This window comes from Macaca mulatta, chromosome 15 (genome assembly GCF_049350105.2).
Source record: "Macaca mulatta isolate MMU2019108-1 chromosome 15, T2T-MMU8v2.0, whole genome shotgun sequence".
Classification (NCBI taxonomy): domain Eukaryota; kingdom Metazoa; phylum Chordata; class Mammalia; order Primates; family Cercopithecidae; genus Macaca; species Macaca mulatta.
In genome coordinates, this window is record NC_133420.1 from 70,982,401 (window position 1) to 71,001,644 (window position 19,244).

General features: G+C 36.9%; 1 protein-coding gene across 1 annotated transcript in view; it reads left to right on the top strand.

Moving 5' to 3' along the window:
• The window catches only part of LINGO2 (leucine rich repeat and Ig domain containing 2), a 743,357-nt gene that overhangs the window by 402,800 nt on the left and 321,313 nt on the right, over positions 1-19,244 (top strand). Inside the window, exon 5 of the mRNA XM_015117575.3 lies at positions 8,756-8,914. The gene's annotated coding sequence lies outside the window, so the exon portion shown is untranslated. The remainder of the gene's footprint in view (positions 1-8,755; positions 8,915-19,244) is intronic.

Sequence of the window (19,244 nt, forward strand, 5' to 3'; positions counted from 1 at the left end):
ATAATGTAAATATATATGTACATACACACACATACACAGGTGACCCTTGAACAACACAGGTTTGAACTGCTTAGGTCCACTTACATGTGGATTTTTGTCAGTAAAAGTTATGCCCAGTGTGTTGGTTCTCCTGCCTCCTCTCCCATCTCCTCTACCTCTTCCTCCTCTGCCACCCCTGAGACAGCAAGACCAACCCTTTCCCTTCCTCCTCCTTAGCCTACTCAACATGAAGACAATGAAGATGAAGACCTTTATGATAACCCACTTCCACTTAATAAAGAGTAAATATATTTTTCTTCCTCATGGTTTGCTTAATAACATTTTCTTTTCTTTAGATTAATTTATTGTAGGATTACAGTATTTAATAAATAGAGCACATTATGTTACCAATAAGGCTTCCGATCAAGAGTAGGCTGCTAGTAGTTAAGTTTTGGGGGAGTCAAATATTGTACACAAATTTTTAACTGCACAAGGATGTTGGTGCTCCTAATCCACATGTTGTTTAAGGGTCAATTTTATATATAACTACAGTTTAGAAAATCTTTGTGTCACTCCCTCATGCTTTCATATTTAGGTCATGTTAGTTGAGTTAGGTCACCTCCAACCCACTCTCATTCTAGGCTGCAGTAGAAAGAAGGCCTTTCTTTCCCTCCAAGACTATCCTCAGCAACAACTTCCTAATAAAAATCAGAGAATTAGTAGGAAGAGGAGCATGTTGGTTTATGGAAAGTCAAAATAAAAACAAAAAAATAAAATATTCACACACATACACACACAAGCTGTCCATGACATTGTCTCTCTTGTATTTTGTCTCTATATACCTGATATTGGGATAAAGTGGAATATAGTGTTTAGGAGAAGGAAGTATTAGAAACAGAGAAAGAAATGGGTTCACCTGGCTTTATTCTTGATGTGGGAAATCAAAAGCAAATTGATAAGACAAATGACATACAGAGCATTTATTGTGTTAGAAAGTGTAGGACCTATACAATTAACAAGTCATAAGTTTAAATCTTAATTCTCCCTTATATCTTTTAGACCTTAGGCAAGTTACTTATCTTTTCTGACCCCATGCCTTTCGATTGCAAAATGGAAGTAGTACCTGTCCCCAGGTTTTTAATGAAGATTAAACGAGAACATGTATGTAAAGTGTACAATGTGACACACTAATTCTCAATGTGTACTTACCAAATACTATTTTCCCATCTCTCTTCTTTAGAATATGGTGTTACTTTTGATTCATCCCTACTACCATGACCCTGCTGAAAGGGGTTATAATTTTTTTTTTTTTTTGAGACAAGTTCTCACTCAGTTGCCCAGGTTGAAGTACAGTGGTGTGATCAGTGCTCACTACAGCCTCAACTTCCTGGGTTCAGGTGATCCTCCCAACTCAGCCTCATGAGTGGCTGGGACAACACGCATGTGCCACCAGGCCTGGCTAATTTTTTATAGAGATAGGGTTTCGCCATGTTGCCCAGGCTGATCTCGAACTCCTAAACTCAAGTAATCCACCTGCCTTGGCCTCCCAAAATGCTGGGATTAAAGGTGTGAGCCACTGATCCCAGCCTAAAAGGGGTTGTATGTCTCAAATATGCTAACTGCATCCCATCAGGAAATGGTATTGCTGTCAAACTCGTGTGGTGGCACTGTTCTTGAGGGTGGCTCTATAGAGAGATGATAGTTTCTTCTTCATGAAACGTAAGTCCTGATGAGACCACTTACCCTCCATCATTTCTTATTTCCCATTTTAGGCACAGTCTGCCTTACACCAACAAAAACTTGATTCCATTGACTTGTTTGTATGGCTACTTTATAGGGACACTGGTCTGTGTGTTTAAGTGTGTTTTTGTCTTAGCTGGTAAGTCTTTCCTTTCTACATTTAGTGCTCCTTTCAAGATTTCTTATAAGGTAGGTTTGGTGGTAAGGAACTCCCTCTATATATGCTTATCTGAAAAGAATTTTATTTCTCCTTCACTGAGGAAGCTTAGTTTGACTGGACATAGAATTCTTGGTTGAAGATTTTTTCTTTAAGAATGTTGAATATAGGCCGCCCATCTCTTCTCACTTATAGGGTTTCAGCTGAGAGGTCCACAGTTAGCCTGATTGGGTCTCATTTGTAGGTGACCTGCCCTTTCTTTCTAGCTGTCTTTAACATTCTTTCTTTCATTTAGACCTTGGGAAATCTGATGATTATGTGTCTTAGGGATGATATTCTTGTGTAGAATTGAAAGGCCATTTCTCACTTTATGCAATTCATGGAAGAATCAATTTTCCCCCAAAATAGGCTATCTGAAACTCAAAGACAAATAAATATTTTTCATTAAAAGTTGTGGAAAAATACTGAAAAAATTAAAAAATGACTTTGTTGTAGAAGAATAGTTCTTAAACATGAGTGTGTCTAAGTGTAATCTAGGGAAGTGTCATCTTCAGAATCTCCAGTCTCACTCCAGACGTGGTGATTCATTAATTCTGGGGCATTGTTCTTGGACAATTAGAAATAGAGAAAGAAATGGGTTCACCTGGCTTTATTCTTGATATGGGAAATCAAAAGCAAATTGATAAGACAAATGACATACAGAGCATTTATTGTGTTAGAAAGCACATTTATTGTCCATTGTTCTTGGACAATGCCCCAGAATTAATGAATCAACAACACTCTCATAATTTTGATGAGCTAATTCAGAAGTTGTTTTTGTTTTTTCCCCACTAGAAAGGATTTCCAGGGAGAAGTTTCTGGTTTGTTTGTTTGTTTGTTTTGTTGTTGTTGTTGTTGTTGTTGTTGTTTTAACCTGTCATGGATTGTGCCGAAGGCAGTGGAAACAGGACCTATACTATATCTAGAGAGCAGTGGGTGGTGACTCCTCAATAGTTATAAAGGAGGATCTCAAACTGGTGGCCAAGGACCAAAACCAGTCCAAAAATGTGTTCTTTCTGGCAAAATGGTGTTTCAAATGTTGTTTGTAATATCCTTAGGCTAAGCTTACTTTCTTCAGCTCATCATTGGTGGCTCTCTGGCTCCTTGTCAAAGTCAGCCACACTATATTTATATTTAAGAGATACACTTGACTCTGAGGCATTCCAGTTTGTGAGCTTTGAGAATTTACAAGATCCCTCTCTAGATTGTAGAAAACTCAGAGTATGTGAAGTATTTGGAAACTGCCTGATGATAATTATATTTTGTTTGTGAGTTCTAAGTTGACCAGGCCAAGCCAAACCGATCAAGATCAATTTATGAATTATTTTCTACTCAAAGCTGACATGTTCTGACATGTTCAATGCAGGTTGGACCTCTACTCTTCTTCCAGAATTTGTTGGTTTACTTCTTTGTTCACACACTACTAGACTACAAGCAATACTTGAGCAGGAACTAAGTGTCTTGCCTTGTCCTCTGAGACCAGCATATTGCATAGAACTTAACACATATTTAAATATTATTGGAATGAAGAAGGTGAAAAGGAAGGGAAAGAGGGATGGAAGAGAGGAAGAAAAAAGACAATGGAGGAAGAAAAGGAAGAAAGAAGAAAGGAGGGGGGACGGGATACAAACACTAAGGAAAGGAAGGAAAAAGGACAGAGGCAAGTTTCAACTGGAAAATCTGGGAATGTGACAAATTGATGCCTCGTTTTAAGAAAATGAAAACAAGAATGTGGCCTATTTTAATTGGTAAAGTTTCTAGATCATAATAAATTCAGAATTAGGCATCTTTGAGCAAAGACCAAAACATTGAGAATTGTGTTTGTGTATCAGGCACTGCGTTCTCAGTGATTGATAACATTACCTTAGATCTTGCTTTATGTCACTTGAAGGGCTTCCTGCTGGGTTCTGAAATGAAAATGATATAAAATGAGTATTTTGCAAGATTATTTCCAGCTTGTGAATACTAATAATGTAGCTACACATACAAAATGGTCATCAGCAAAACACTGATGTGCTATTCATACTTTAATCTAATCAGGGGTTTTGTCATAGTCTATCAACAGTCTTCTCTTTGTGTCTATGATTTTTTTTTTTCATTAGAAAAATGAGAGAGAGAAAGGGCATCTCTTGCTTTCAAAATTAAATTCATTTAAAACTGTGTATCTCAAAATCCTGTTATTTTGTTTGTTGGCTTTGGTATCTTCTTTATGAAATAAAACCTACCAGAAACACCATTTTTAAAAAAAATCAAGTGAATTGGAAATCTATAAAGTTGTTTGGAAACCATGCTGAGTAAGCTGGGTAAGAAAGAGGTGTATTGGAAAGACAGGAGCATCATGGGTTTAAATGCTTATCCAGACCCTATTGAGATCTGAGTAGCCTCTAATATGTCACTTTACTTCCCTGGGACTAAGCTTTTCATCTATAAATTGAGTGGATCTTTCAAATCCAATCTCTAGGAACTTATTATTAATTGAGTTAATACAGTACAGCACTATCAATTAACTGCATTGAAATCACAGCTCCATTTTTCAAAGGCTGTATATCCTTGGGTGAGTAACTTAAACTTTCTGATTCTTATTTTCATCACCATAAAGTGGGCATTATTATAGTACAAACTTCCCATAGTTTAGGAGACCATTAAAAAGAAACTACATATAAAATAGATAGCAACATTTACAAGTATTAGTGGTGGTTGTTAATGACCTCTGCCTGCTGAGAAGTACTTTTTGACCTTTTCATCAGACTAAATGAATTTAAAAAAAGAATTTAGAAGCAATAATTTTGTGAATAAAAAATGGCCAAACCTACCCTTTCCCTAAAATTACTGACAGAAAAGGCTAAATTTGACATTTCTAAGGTAGAAAGCCTCATAACTTTGATTATTGATAATCTACCTGTTTGTACATTCTTGATTATTATATTCTCTGTGTTAGTGTGGGAAAATGAGTGACTTAGACACAAAGCTTGCAAAATATACCAAGAGCAAGCAATCATTTAACAAATGCACTGAACTCATTGAATGCTGAGTACTCTTCTAGTTCTGTTGGCCACCTAGAGGGCTATGCGACATGTCTCCATGGGGAAGATGAAGCTGAGATAACATATAAAAAACAACTTGTCAACAAGTGCAAATCAATAGCCTATAACATGAGTGCCTAAGTGCTAAGGGGATCCTTTGGAAAGCTTTCTTCAAAGCAATAAGGTAAACTAAAAGGGTAGTAGTAGTGGTGTGCATAAGGAAAGACAAAGAATACCAAAATTCAATCACAGAGCACTTAGGGCCAGACCACCAAACAGGCAAACAGGGTTTGTACGTGTTAGAATTTCTTCTCCTTTGTTTTCCAAATTTTATTTTGGTCTTGTTTTGCTTTAAATTAATGTATAACAGTGATTTATCAATCACTTCTGTATACCATGGCCCTATTTGGAACCTCTTTGCATATTGTCAAAAATTCATTTTAGAACATTTAAATCAACATTATTGAGGTATAATTTACATACAAGAAAATATATTCACTCTGAATTTTTTTTTTTTTTTTTTGAGAGAGAGAGTTTTGCTCTTGTTGCCCAGGCTGCAGTGCAGTGGCATGATCTTGGCTCACTGCAACCTCAGCCTCCCACCTTCAAGTGATTCTTCTGCCTCAGCTTCCTGAGTAGCTGGGATTACAGGCATGCACCACCACTCCCAGATAATTGTGTGTGTGTGTGTGTGTTTTTTTTTTTTTTTTTTTTTTTAGTAGAGGTGGGGTTTCACCATGTTGAGCAGGGTGGTTTCAATCTCTTGACCTCGTGATCTGCCCGCCTTAGGCTCCCTAAGTGCTGGGATTACAGGTGTGAGCCACTGCACCTAGCCCAGAATTCATTTTTAAAAGAATAAGTTTCTCAAAAATAATGAAAGCATTGAAGAAAATAGCTTGTTTTCATACTACACATCCCCATAATAGCAGTTTCAAAACATAAAATAATTAAATCTTTTGGAAATCATATTGATTTTATTTTAAAAAGTCACTTACTATCTAAGAGCATTTTAAATAATAATTATTCCTACCTTTTGTTTTAATTGTATTCTCATTAATTACATATTTGGAGAGAGATAAGTGAAAAATTATTTGAAGTGTATTTTTTCATAATGAAAGTTGGTGACAGGATACAGTTTCAAACCAAAGTCATGGAATTGGTACTTCTTATGACCCCTCATAGACTTCTCTTCAAGGAGAATACATGCATTTAATTTTGTATCTCCTTTTACAGAAAACAAATGGAATAATCATACAAAAACTGTGTAAAGCAACTTGTGCAATAGCATCTCCCCCTACCTCCCACACACAAAAGTCTGTTAACTTGGATGTGATGCAGAGCACACAGGATTGTATTGCGATTCCTTACACAACAGTTGGAAGGCAGTGACTCTTGTGTTTGATGCCGTAGATGTTATTGTACTATCAAAACCTAATTGGTTGGATTATCTGATTCATTTTAACTCAGCTACATGAGGTTGTGGAAGAAGATATGAGAGTGACACAAAGCTATCACATCGAATAACAACCTCACAGGCATTAGCTATGTGAATTGATCCTTCTATATTGTAGATTTTCCCTTGGCCTGTAGTGCTTTACTCACTGACAAACCTCATAAATTTCCCAGCTCTGGTCACATAGCAGATTGTTCATAAGGTAAGGCTAATTATCTTGATTGGATGTAATGTTGCTGCCTTTCTTGGTTACAAGAAAATGTTAAATCAGAATAGAATCAGTGATAATCTTTTCATGAAGAGAATGTATGTCTTTTTGTTTTGTACCTGTAGCACCAAATCCCATGCCTGGCACCATAGAGGTACTCAAATAAAATTTGTGGAATGAATAAGAGGGCTAATGAATAAATAAATGAACAAAGATCAGTAGAAAATCATCACTGCTGAAAAGAAAATACACAAAACTTACCCCTTCTGAGGAGGGAGAAATAGCATCATTTCTGTGTAATAAAATAAAGCCATTTTATAAAGCAAGTAGTTATACTGACTTATTTTCACTTTTTTATAATAAGTGGCAGAACCCAAGTATGAGAAGTGGCACTAAGTCACAGACGGGAGCTTCCAAAGCAAGTAGCTTTCAAAAATTTCTCACTTAAAAGCCAGTTTGGAAGCTTAGAAATTATGTTTATAAACTCTTCCCTGTCATATGGTCCACTAGTATACAGCTTCTTTTAATATCCTTCATGGCTGCCAAAAGATCAAAAAGGCTTTACCATTCATGAAAACAGGTTTGTTTTATAAGATCAGTTATATAATTTCCAGAAGATCTTCAGAGAAGATAGGAAGTAAAAAAAATATTGGCATGAATAAAAACAGTTTGCATCTAGAAGTTGACTAAGGTTGTAGGTTAATAAGTACCACAACTTGGATCAACAAATACAAAACTTTTAGATTTGTGTGTGTTGAGGGGGTGTGGGTATTTATGGGTATCAAATAGCATCAACATAACGCTCCTGCTTTGAATTGCAGTATGGTCATTTAGTGTCACATACACACCTCTTTGTTTAAGGAGTTATTTTGAAGTTCTGCATTCTAGTGCAAGGCATGTGTTCAACTTGAACCCTTTGTCATCTTAGCATTCTGGCTGAAATGGCATAATAGGATATCATACTGTTGTGCCTTTTAACAAAGTCTGCACACTGACTTCTGGGAATCCACGCAGCTCTAATCACAGGTGCATGAGGATTTATTATTGTGTTGCTTGTTAAAATCAGTTTCTGCACCTGTGTCCATGAACTTTCAGAATGTAGTTATTCACAAGTCCCCCTACACACTTAGAATAACCTCTAAGCCCTTTCTGTGCACTACTTAGAAAATAACAGTAATAAATTTGCTTCTCTATATGTCTTACTAAATATGGTTGTTATAGTTATAAAAAATCTAATAGTTTTTAAGAGCTATCCTGGGAAGACCAATGAGCAATTTTGTTCATTAGTATCATCCTAATCGTGTATTGAAGTGTTGCTTATGTGTCAGGTAACAGTCCAATAAAGGTTACTGATTATACATAGGTTTTCTCTGTATGAATGAAAGTCAAACATGCTAATTAAGTTTAAATGCCATATTTACTCATGGACACAAACAACTGAATCATTAAATATGTGGTACATTGCCCCCAAATTAGCTGTTTAATTACTTTCTTGAGTCTGGTCATTCCTTTGTGTACAGACTCTGGCTACGATGCATTTACATTGGTTACTGTCTTACAGTCTGTATGTTGGTATCAATAATGGTAGCTGCTCAATTTGCAACACCTTACATATGTCCCTCAAAGTTGTTTCTCACACATTATCCTAGAGAGGTGACCCAACATTTATATAAGGAATGTTGACATTGAATGGAGCATCAGAAATCACAATGGAAATTGTCCTTGATCAGCAATCTTGTGGATTTTGCTCTAAATGCTCATGGGTGTTGCCCTGTTGCAACCCATTCCCCAGTTACCCTGAGAATATTATAGGTAAAGTAGAAAAATTCTCTGAGTACCCCAACTGGTTACCTACCTGAAGAAGAGGTGGTACATACTATAGCATGTATAAGTTTTAATATCAATAATGTTCATTAATAACTGATGGCTTAGTAGATCAATAACAACATGCAGAGGAACATGCACTTGGCAAAAACACCTTTTGTAGTACATAGACTTCAGTCTTCCAGTTTTAATGTTTATCAGCATCTTGAGAGGCATTTATAGTCCCTCACACACTCCTTTATGATACCCTTATTAAGTTGTGATGCCTCCTGGACCTAGGACACAGTTCACTATTTTTCAATTAAAACGGAGAAATATCTTGTTTGTTGCAGGTTCGTTTCAAGCAGTTGGCTTGTGGGACTCTGAGAGATGCTGCTACCCATGACACGCTGGAATTATCATGATCAACTACCCAGCTTGGATTTCACCCAGTGGCCAAGAGCTTTGTGTGGGAGACAGCAAGGGTTGGATTTTTCAAAAGAGTAAACCAGGTAAGGTTTGAGGGAGACATCTGATCATTTATCACTTGCTCTAAGGGCTTTAGTGTGCTGCCAAGATATATGAATAATGTATAGCTTTTCTATTTGTTTTCTAAGTCCACTGAGCAGATTGTTAAAGAATGGGGCTCCCTTGGATTTAGGAGAATGCATATAGTAATAATTGAGTCCCTTTACTCATAAGAGGAGAAAGGAGCTATTTTAAGATACACATAATACAGGCATATTAATACTGTAGAGGCCAGTACTATAAAGATTTCCTCTTTAAGCTACTGTTCTGAACTCTAATGGCATAAAAAGTTGTACTTTTGAAGGTGCAGAAGAGAAAGTGTTGCCGTTAAGTATTTATATTTTATACAACATAGAAGTGAATATCAGTTCATGGCATATGATCTTATAAATATGCTTCAAAGTTACTCCAATTCAGAAAATTATACCATTGTTCTGCCTTTTATTTCTTTGAAAGTATTTATCATTCTAAGTCTATTCAACTATTATTTATTTAAGATGGTGATACAATGACAAACTATATTATTTTGGCTCTGAGGATATAAAATATTGCATTCTTATTCAAGTACTCTTTTATCTACTTTGTCTATTACATGCTGGAAACTCTTCTCAACTATTAACCATATTTTGGTCAGATCTTCTTATCTCTCTCTTTAACTCGCTTCCTCCCCTAAAACATCAATTAAATTTGTTATCAATAATTACCTGAAGAAACTACAAGGTATTCTTGTCTTCTGACTCTAAGACCATCTAGACTTTAACAGTTTCTTTGAATGTTATGCATTGCAAGGCAAGATTTTCTTTAAGTTCAAGTATAGAAACAGAAAAAAGAACGTAAAATTCCTTTATTTAGAAAGCAATGGATGGAGATTATTCTATGTCACTAATGCTTGAACACCTTAAGCTTTTAACAAATATAGCTTTCATACTATCTGAAAATAAAGTAAATGGGACTCAGTCAGTAAATTATAGCCTGACATAATTATTTGGATATAAATGAAAACTTCTGAAGTGTTTGAAAACAATCTTTTAAAGTTTAATAAACATTAATTTTCAATTCCCTAATGACTTATTTGCATATAAGATGATATCATGAGAGTATAAAACCCAAATAGCTACAAATTTAAAATTTTTTTGAAATAGTGTAGATTACCAATCTCGTGGCAGTAATGTTTGTTTGACGAACTGAGCTGGTGTATAATTTTTTTGTCCTGTTTAGTGGCAAAGTGGATTACTCACATTTAGAAGACTTCTGATAGTCTGTAAATGAAGGGGACATCAAAACACAGCATACATTAGTAGAAGAAAGCGCAACCCCATTCTATGTTTCCTAGCATTGACATCTAACACATAATTGTAGCGAAAATACTTTGGGATAGACTTCCATAGTCTTATACCTTTAAGTCTTAGAGTTAATCCTAGTTATTTTTATTTCAGTATTTACCATAAAATTGGGTTATATGTCAAAACCTCAGAGTTAGAAAGGAAAACTTAAAAAAAAATTTTTTTTTGGAGATGTTCACATTCCTCTCTTAGTACTACAACCAGCAGACAGAAAATCAGTAAGGATTTAGAAGAACTGAACAATACCATCAATCAACTGGATCTAGTTGATATTTATAGAACTCTCCACCCAACAACAAAATCTACATTCTTTTCAACTGCATAGGAAATATTTACCAAGATAAACTATATCCTGAGTCATTAAACAGACATTTACAATTTAAAAGAATTTGTGTGTTGATAGTGTGTATCAAAGGAAATAAAGAAAAATAAGAAAAAATAAAATAAAAGAATTTGTGGCTGGGTACAGTGGCTTACACCTGTAATCTTAGTGCTTTGGGAGGTCAAGGTGAGAGGATCACTTGAGACAAGGAATTTGAGATCAACCTGGACGACAAAGTGAGACCTCATCTCTATAAAATTTTTTAAAATTAGTTGGGAATGTTGGTGTGTGCTTGTAGTTCCAGCTACTTAGGAGGCGGAGGTGGGAGGATTGCTTGAGCCCAGGAGTTTGAGGTAACAGTGACCTGTGATAATACCACTGCATTCCAGCCTGGGTGACAAGGTGAGACCCTGTCTATAAAAAAAAGAATAAATAAAAATAATTTTAAAAAATCAGGGCCAGCCAGATGTCATGGCTCAAGCCTGTAATCCCAGCACTTTGGGAGGCTGAGGCAGGTGGATCATGAGGTCAGGAAATTGAGACCATCTTGGCTAACACGGTGAAACCCCATCTCTACTAAAAATGCAAAAGAAAATTAGGAGGCTGAGGCAAGAGAATGGCATGAACCCGGGATGCAGAGCTTGCAATGAGCCAAGATCATGCCACTGCACTCCAGCCTGGGAGACAGAGCAAGATTCCGTCTAAAAAAAAAAAAGTCAGGCCAGGCGTGGTGGCTTACGCCTGTAATCCTAGCATTTTGGGAGGCCAAGGCAGTGGATCACCTGACATCAGGAGTTCAAGACAAGCCTGACCAATATGGTGAAACCCCGTCTCTACTAAAAAATACAAAAATTAGCTGTGCATGGTGGCAGGCACCTGTAATCCCAGCTACTCAGGAGGCTGAGGCAGGAGAATCGCTTGAACCCTGGAGGTGGAGGTTGCAGTGAGCGGAGATCACGCCATTGCACTCCAGCCTGGGCGACAAAGCAAGGCTCCATCTCAAAAATAAAATTAAAAAATAAAGATAAAAGAATTGAAGTTATACAAAATATGTTCTTGGACCATAATGGCATTACACTAGAAATTAACAACAGAAAGATACAGGGAAAATCCTCAGACTGTTGGAAATAAAATAATTCACTTAATCCATGAAATACCCATGTGAGTTGGACCTTATTGTTATCCTCATGTTAGAGATGAGAAAGTGAGGCAGAGAGAAACTGAGGAACTTGCCCAAGTTCACTTGGCTAGTGACAGCTGGAATCAGAAATTGGACTCAGGCAGGCTGGCTCCCAATCATACTCTGCAGTCCCTCTGACACATGTTGTAGCCTAACTTATCCAAACAAGTTCCTCCACAGATCAAATGATGCAGATAACTCACTTGGCTTCATTCAGGATAACTCAGGATACTTTTACTAGTTATGAAATTCTAGGTTGACAGGTCTTTCTTCACCCTATAAGCACTTTAAAGATGGTTTTCCATTGTCTTCTGGCTTGGTTATTTCTGATAATTGTTCTCCTATAGGCAATGTGTCTTTTTTCTTTGGCTGCTTTATCTCTGGTTTTTAGCAGTTTGCTGATGACTTGCTTAATGGTAATTTTCTTTAAATTTATCCTGTTTGGAATTTGCCAAGTTTCTTGGGTCTACAAGTTAAATTACTTTTTCTCAAATTTGGAAATTCTGCCATCATTTTCCTCAAGTAAATATTCTGCCACATTCTCTCTCTCTTCTTCTAATATTCTAATTACATGTCAGATGTTGTCCCACAATTACTGAGCCTCTGTTCATTAAAAAATATATTTTTACTCCATTTGCTTCAGCTCGAATGATTTCTTTTCATCTGTCTTCAAATTCATTCATCCTTTCTCCTGCAGTTAAACCTATAACATTTGTAAAATCATTTCAGATATGTCTTATTCCATTCTAGAAGATCCATTTGGTTCTTTTTAAAAAATCTCTTGGCAGCTATTAGACTATAACTTCCATAAGGGCAGAGCATTGTATCCATTTTGTTCATTGTATTATCCCTGTTCCCTAGAACTGGCATAGTATCTGTTCACGGACAAACATGTGACACCATCTCCCTAGCTATAAGTGATGGACTAAGGAACACGTGGATGTAGTAATGATTTGGGAACAAATGAGAGTGGCCCAGCTCTTTTTCTGTTCACTTCAGTGCCTGATGATCTCAAAGTCCACCAATCCTTCTCTTCCTGAAAATCTGTATTTTAGATGATGTTGATAGCCTTAGTTTGGGTTCCAAAGAAGCAGACTTTGGGAACCCCAACACCAAGATTCAAGTGCAAATAGATTAGATTATTTTGGAAAAGATGCCAGGAAATATCTATAGGTAAACTGGAAACTGAGACAGGGTAAGAAGGACAGCTGATAAAGGATGTATTATCAAAAGTGTCATTAAGTGGACAACTGGAGCTTAATCCCAGTGGATAATTCTGAGAGTCAGTGCAGGGTTTTTCCTCACAAGAGGCAAGGGAGCTGCAGCTTGTATACACCATTCTCGTCAGTCATTGGTTGAGGGCTGCTGGGGTTGGGGTGGGAGAGTTAATTCTCCCAAACTGACCCAGTATTCCCATGGATAGTTTTTAAGATAAACATAGAAATTGACCCTTCTGATCTTAAAGCTTGAAACTTACATTTGTCTTCTCTGAGTTCCTTCCTCAGGAAATGACCTTCAGGCCTCTGAAAAAAAAAATAAAGTATCAAAGAACTGACACTCACCAAATACCCACATCCAGACAATGAGATGCCAGGCCCCTCACTCCTCATGATTGCTTCCTTGCCCCTCCTCAGTTCCTGTTTTCTCACACATTGTTACATTCCTTCCCTGCTATATAAACCTCTAATTTTAGTCAATCCGGGAGATAGATTTCAGACTGAGCTCCCATCTCCTCAGCTGCAGCACCTGATTAAAGTCTTCTTACTTGGCAATACTGTTGTATCAGTGATTGGCTTTCTGTGCGATGAGAGCAGGAGCTAGACTGAGCACCCCAGTGTTTCTGTAACACTTTTAGTCTGCCATATTAGTGTTGCTGGAGAGAGCAGGAGCCAGAGAATGACCTCGGGCAGTCCAAAGTCTTGCCCAGTGCACTGCAGCAGTGAGGTGTAAATTGATATGGGTAGGGCACTTTCATCAGGTGCTCCACTGATTTGCCCTGAAAACAAGTATCTAGTAAGACAAATACTTAATACAGTGCTAGGCCCACGTAAATATTAGCCTAGAATAGTAGCTAAATCACATATTTGGGAGTCAAGCCAACTTGGGTTCAGTTATCATATCTTCTATCAATCTGCCTTGTGACCCTAAAAAGATTACTTAACTTCTCTGATCTTTGGTTCCCTCACTAAGAAAAAGGTGTAATGCAGAAGAATGATGGAGAGTCAATAACAGAGTGCCTGGCACCAGGTCAACACTAGAAAGGAAGACATGTACATGGCTTCCTGGCATCCCTTCTCCTGGCTGTGAGCCTGCAATAAATGATGGAATTTCATGTTTCAGTGAACCAGGAGGAATTTGTATGAAGGGCATGAGGAAAAGAGAAGACAATTTTCTGGCATTCTTGAATTACAATGTGGAGGGAATACCTCTTTGCCCTGCTTCCTGGTTCCCAGCCTGCGTGCCCAGGAGAGTGAGGTACTACTTCCAAAAATGGAGAGACTGGAGAGAGAAGAAGCTTCAGTGCAAGAGTAGCTAATTAAACCATTCAAATGTTGGAATACTTAGTCCCCTAGAGGTCAAAACCCTGAATATTGCCCTAGATTTTGATAACATATTAGCTCAAATTAAGTATAGAAAGAAAAACTTTTAAAAAGGGAGATAAAATTAATTAAGCCTGTTTTGAAGGTAAATAATCATAAGATAATGCAATTAATAATTGTCTTGTCACAAAGGAAGAGCTCCCCTGTTTGTGAGATATGAACTTTCTTTCTTTGGAATACTTTATCTTTCTGAACTGTATAAGTCATAAGTATGGGGAAAATGGACAAATAATTTTGATCCAAGTATTATAACACAAAACTTCACATAGCCCTTCGAAGTGAATCCTGCTAATCAGGATGTACAGAGATAGTCCATTCCACTTTTCTGTATACAAATATATGAATTAGAAGTGTCATCTGGAATATAAAAGATTTAACAGTGAATTAATATGTTTTCACAGTTAAAGGTTAAGTGTTTAAAAATGAACAGAAAATTTATATATTATAGTTTTATAGTTTAAATTAGTTGTAAATTTATTTTGTTCTCTGTTATATGAATGGCAGTTACATTATTTTATGGTGATGTATATTAGCTTCTCCATAAGGTAGAAAGAGTGTCAAGGTGTCTTGATTCTGTTTCTCAGAAGTTTATAACAAAGCTATAAAACTTTGTACTGTTTCTAAGCTTAGAAGCAATTTTTCATTCTTAAAGAATTTTTTTAAAGATTTGCCAAGTTTAGGATTACATTACTACAGGCTCATACATAGAAGCGACATTAAGCTATAAAGACAGGATAGAAAAGATGAGATCTCTGAAAACATTCCTGATAATAGTATGCCCCATTAATGGACTTTGCCTTCCCCAAGGTGATTCATGAAAAACACTTAAATAGCACCTGTGTATGCAATACATCCCTTGCTATCTGCAGAGAGCAGTGGGCATTCTCACCTGTGCAGCTCTTCACATTCTTAGACCTTCTGAAATAAAATATTGAGAATTTAATGAGGCAGCTGATTCCCTCATGAAAACTCTCATGTGACTGTTAAATACTTTCTGGCTGCATGTTTATTTGCCCTGTAAACACTTTTTAAAAGCCTAACACATGTAAAACAGCATGTGGCCAGAAACAAATTAGCAACCCTCACTGCCCTGTCCTCAAGTAGTTCACACTTACCAAAGAAAAAATAACAACAAATAACAAGCCATATGAACAGACATATGAACAGCTCGTTTCAGCACAAATGAACTGAGAGCTTTAATGACACATTCCACGCAAAATTATCCAGAAATTAAGATGAAGGACTGTTAAAACTGTTAGAAATATTAAAAAGCATGGCACTTAAGAGGCATTTCAGCTGCACTGCAATCAAATGGAGGGAGTTTTAATGATAGAAAACTGGTATGAAGGTATTTGAGGCTCAGAGTACAGTCTGACAAAGTCACCATTATGTAAAAATAAATGTTATGTTTGAGGAATGGAAAGCTTGAAACTGGAATATCGGGAGGGATGCAAGAAGAGGCTGGATGTATAAGTAGTGGCTAGACTGTAGTGTTTTTGCATGCACAGCTATGGTGGTGTTAAATGTGAAAATGAAGCCATTTATATATATATATATATTTTTTTAAAGATTATGGCAAAGGGTGCGGTAGAAGTAGGGAAGATAAGTACAGAAAGAAATGATAAACTAAGAGTGTTCAGCTCCATGAGTGCAGAAATGTGTGGTTTCTAGCCCATTGTATCTCTAGTGCCTGAAACACTTGTCCTTCATGGATTCTGTTATTCTCTGTTAAATGCTGACTAAATAAACATCTTCCAATGAAAATCAATACGTTTATACATTTGCAACTTTTTCCTTTATAAAACTGACTTAAAAACCCTTCATACAAAGGATGAAAAGAGCTTGTGTGTTTTTTATCACAGCAGTGCACATATGCACACAAGTGTGCACACGCACACACACACACACACACAAACTGTCAGTGTATGCTTGAAATTAAACCTCAGATCCTGCTTCTGAAATTTATGCTTCAATTAAGATGAGGGCAGCTGCTACCCTACTTTATTTCCCTTTTGAGACTTTTCTCTCTCTGGCTTTATCCTTCCCTTCATCGTTTTATCATCACATCAATCACTGTGTTTCCTCCTCGGGAACACGGCATGCATCGCAGGCATATTTTTATGGCTAGAAAGCAAACCTAGCCTACTTGGCACATACTGCTTACAAAAACCTAATTAAGTAATTCTGCTGAATATATCATGTCCTTTGCATTACAGGGCATGTGTGGTCAAAATAATAGGGGACACTTTAAAGATCCAGAAAATAACTGGGGGAAAGAACGTAAAGAAGACACAAAAAAAGTGAATGTCAGTTCAACTTTCTTTGATACAATCCTCTAATAAGCTGAAGCACATTAACACCTCTGCTAGAGGAATCTCCTAACTCAGAGCATCATTTTCACTTCAGTTATTTTATTGAAAACACCATTGTTGTACATCTCCTTAGTAGTACACCAGAGTCAGCATGTTTTGTATGATTGAGTCATGTATTTTCAGATAAGTTCTCTTATAGTCTGAAAATAATCTAAGAACTTGTTTCTAAATGTGCAGACTTGGGGACATGTGATATTTTTCACTGAAATGTAATATGCTTGAGGTCAGGGCCTTTGTCTTTCTTCTGTAAGACTGTAACCCCAGAGCCCCATACATACTCATGGCTGGTAACTGACTGACTGAATGAATATCAGAACCTGTGCTAACATCACACTTCTATATATTTTTAACTTTTAAGCTCAGGGGTACAAATGTAGGTTTGTTACATAGGTAAACTTGTGTCATGGGTGGGGGGCTGTTGCACAGATTATTTCATGGCCCAGGTGTCAAGCCTAGTACCAATTAGTTGTTTTTCCTGATCCTCTCTCTCCTCCCACCCTCCACCTTCTGAAAGGCCCCATTGTGTGTTGTTCCCCTCTATGTGACCATTTGTTCTCATTATTTAGCTCCCACTTATAAGTGAGAACATGAGGTATTTGGTTTTCTGTTCCTGTGTTAGTTTGCTAAGGATAATGGACTCCAGCTTCATCCATGTCCCTGCAAACAACATGATCTTATCCTTTTTTATGGCTGCATAGTATTCCATGGTATATATGTACTACATTGTCTTTACTCAGTCTATCATTGAGGGACATTTAGGTTGATTCCATGTCTTTGCTATTGGGAATAGTGCTGCAAGGAATATATGTCTGCGTGTGTCTTTATAATAGAATGATTTATATTCCTTTGGGTATATACCCAATAATGGGATTGCTGGGTTGAGTGGTATTTCTGTCTTTAAGTCTTTGAGGAATTTCCATACTGTCTTCCACAATGGCTGAACTAATTTAAACTTCCACCAATAGTGTATAAGCATTCCTTTTTCTCCACAACCTTGCCAGCATCTGTTATTTTTTGACTTTTTAATAGTAGCCATTCTGACTGGTCACACTTCTATATTTTTAACAGGAGGAAGCATATCTCTCTCTTGTTGGTGGGACCAGTTGGTAATTGGTTCGTTCTGTCCATTGTCAGATAATGCTACTTTATCCTCTCATGGTTAACTAAAGTGCCATTATTTAGTAATAGATATTTTAAAATCACAAAGTGACATATAATTGTACCCTTGTAGTACATAATAATATAGAGGATTTAATCTCAAATAAAGGGACAAGAAAAAGTATTTATTAGGTATCGTGTTGCCTTTATGGATAAAGTATGGTCTCTTCCACAAGCTTTCACAAACTTTGAATTTTTACTTAATAAAATCTACACGTTATGAAGGTCTCATATACTTGGGAGAAAGAAGTAGGGTTTGCCATTTTCTGGCTGTTGGGTATGTGATAGTGGGTAGAATTTATTAGAATGCTGCCATCCCAACAAGCTGCCCTTTTCTTCTTTGAGGAGGCAAACTACAGTAAGTTGTGATTGACCTATAAACTATGAAGTGTATAGGTATTATTGACTTTAAGTAAGGCCTGGGTTTGAATCATAGCTCTGACACTAATGAATGATCTTGGGCAGCAGGGCTCGGTGGCTCATGCCTGTAATCCCAGCACTTTGGGAGCCTGAGGCGGGTGGATCACGAGGTCGAGAGATCAAGACCATCCTGGCTAACACGGTGAAACTCTGTCTCTACTAAAAATACAAAAAATTAGCCAGGCACGGTGGCAGGCGCCTGTAGTCCCAGCTACTCAGGAGGCTGAGGCAGGAGAATTGCTTGAACCTGGAAGGCAGAACTTGCAGCGAGCTGAGATTGTGCCACTGCACTCCAGCCTGGGTGACAGAGTGAGACTCCATCTCAAAAAAAAATAAAAAATAAAAAAAAAATCTTGGGCAATGTATCCTCTCAGAGTTTTGATTTCCAGTCAGATATTAGTAGTTACCCAATGGGACAACTGTAAGGATTAAATGAAATCACTGATATAAAATACTCAGCCAAGTATCTGATATATTATATATAAGTTACTGTGATGATGATGATGATGACAATGATGATAATGATGTGAAGTCTATATATACAGCAGGTCTACCTAGAAGTTCATTTGTTTAAAGCCAAATGTCATAATATTTTGACCTCGATCTCCAGAAGTAAGTGACATAATCCAAGGCCAGTGCTTAGCACAATGCCTGACACCTCATAAACACTCAATAAGTGTTTTGTTGTGGTAGCAGTTACTATTATTCGCTTTATAAACATTTTACTTCTTCAGGCTCTTTGAAGATATCTTGGTCTAGTCCATTTCTATCAACAATTTCCATCTTACAATAGTGGCAGTTCTATGAGTTATGGTCAGGGTTTTGACTTTGAGGTAACGCTCTCCTTAATAATCTAATATAGTTCATATTATATTGGTGTCTTGAGGTAAATCGCATTTTCTTTACAACTATAGAATAC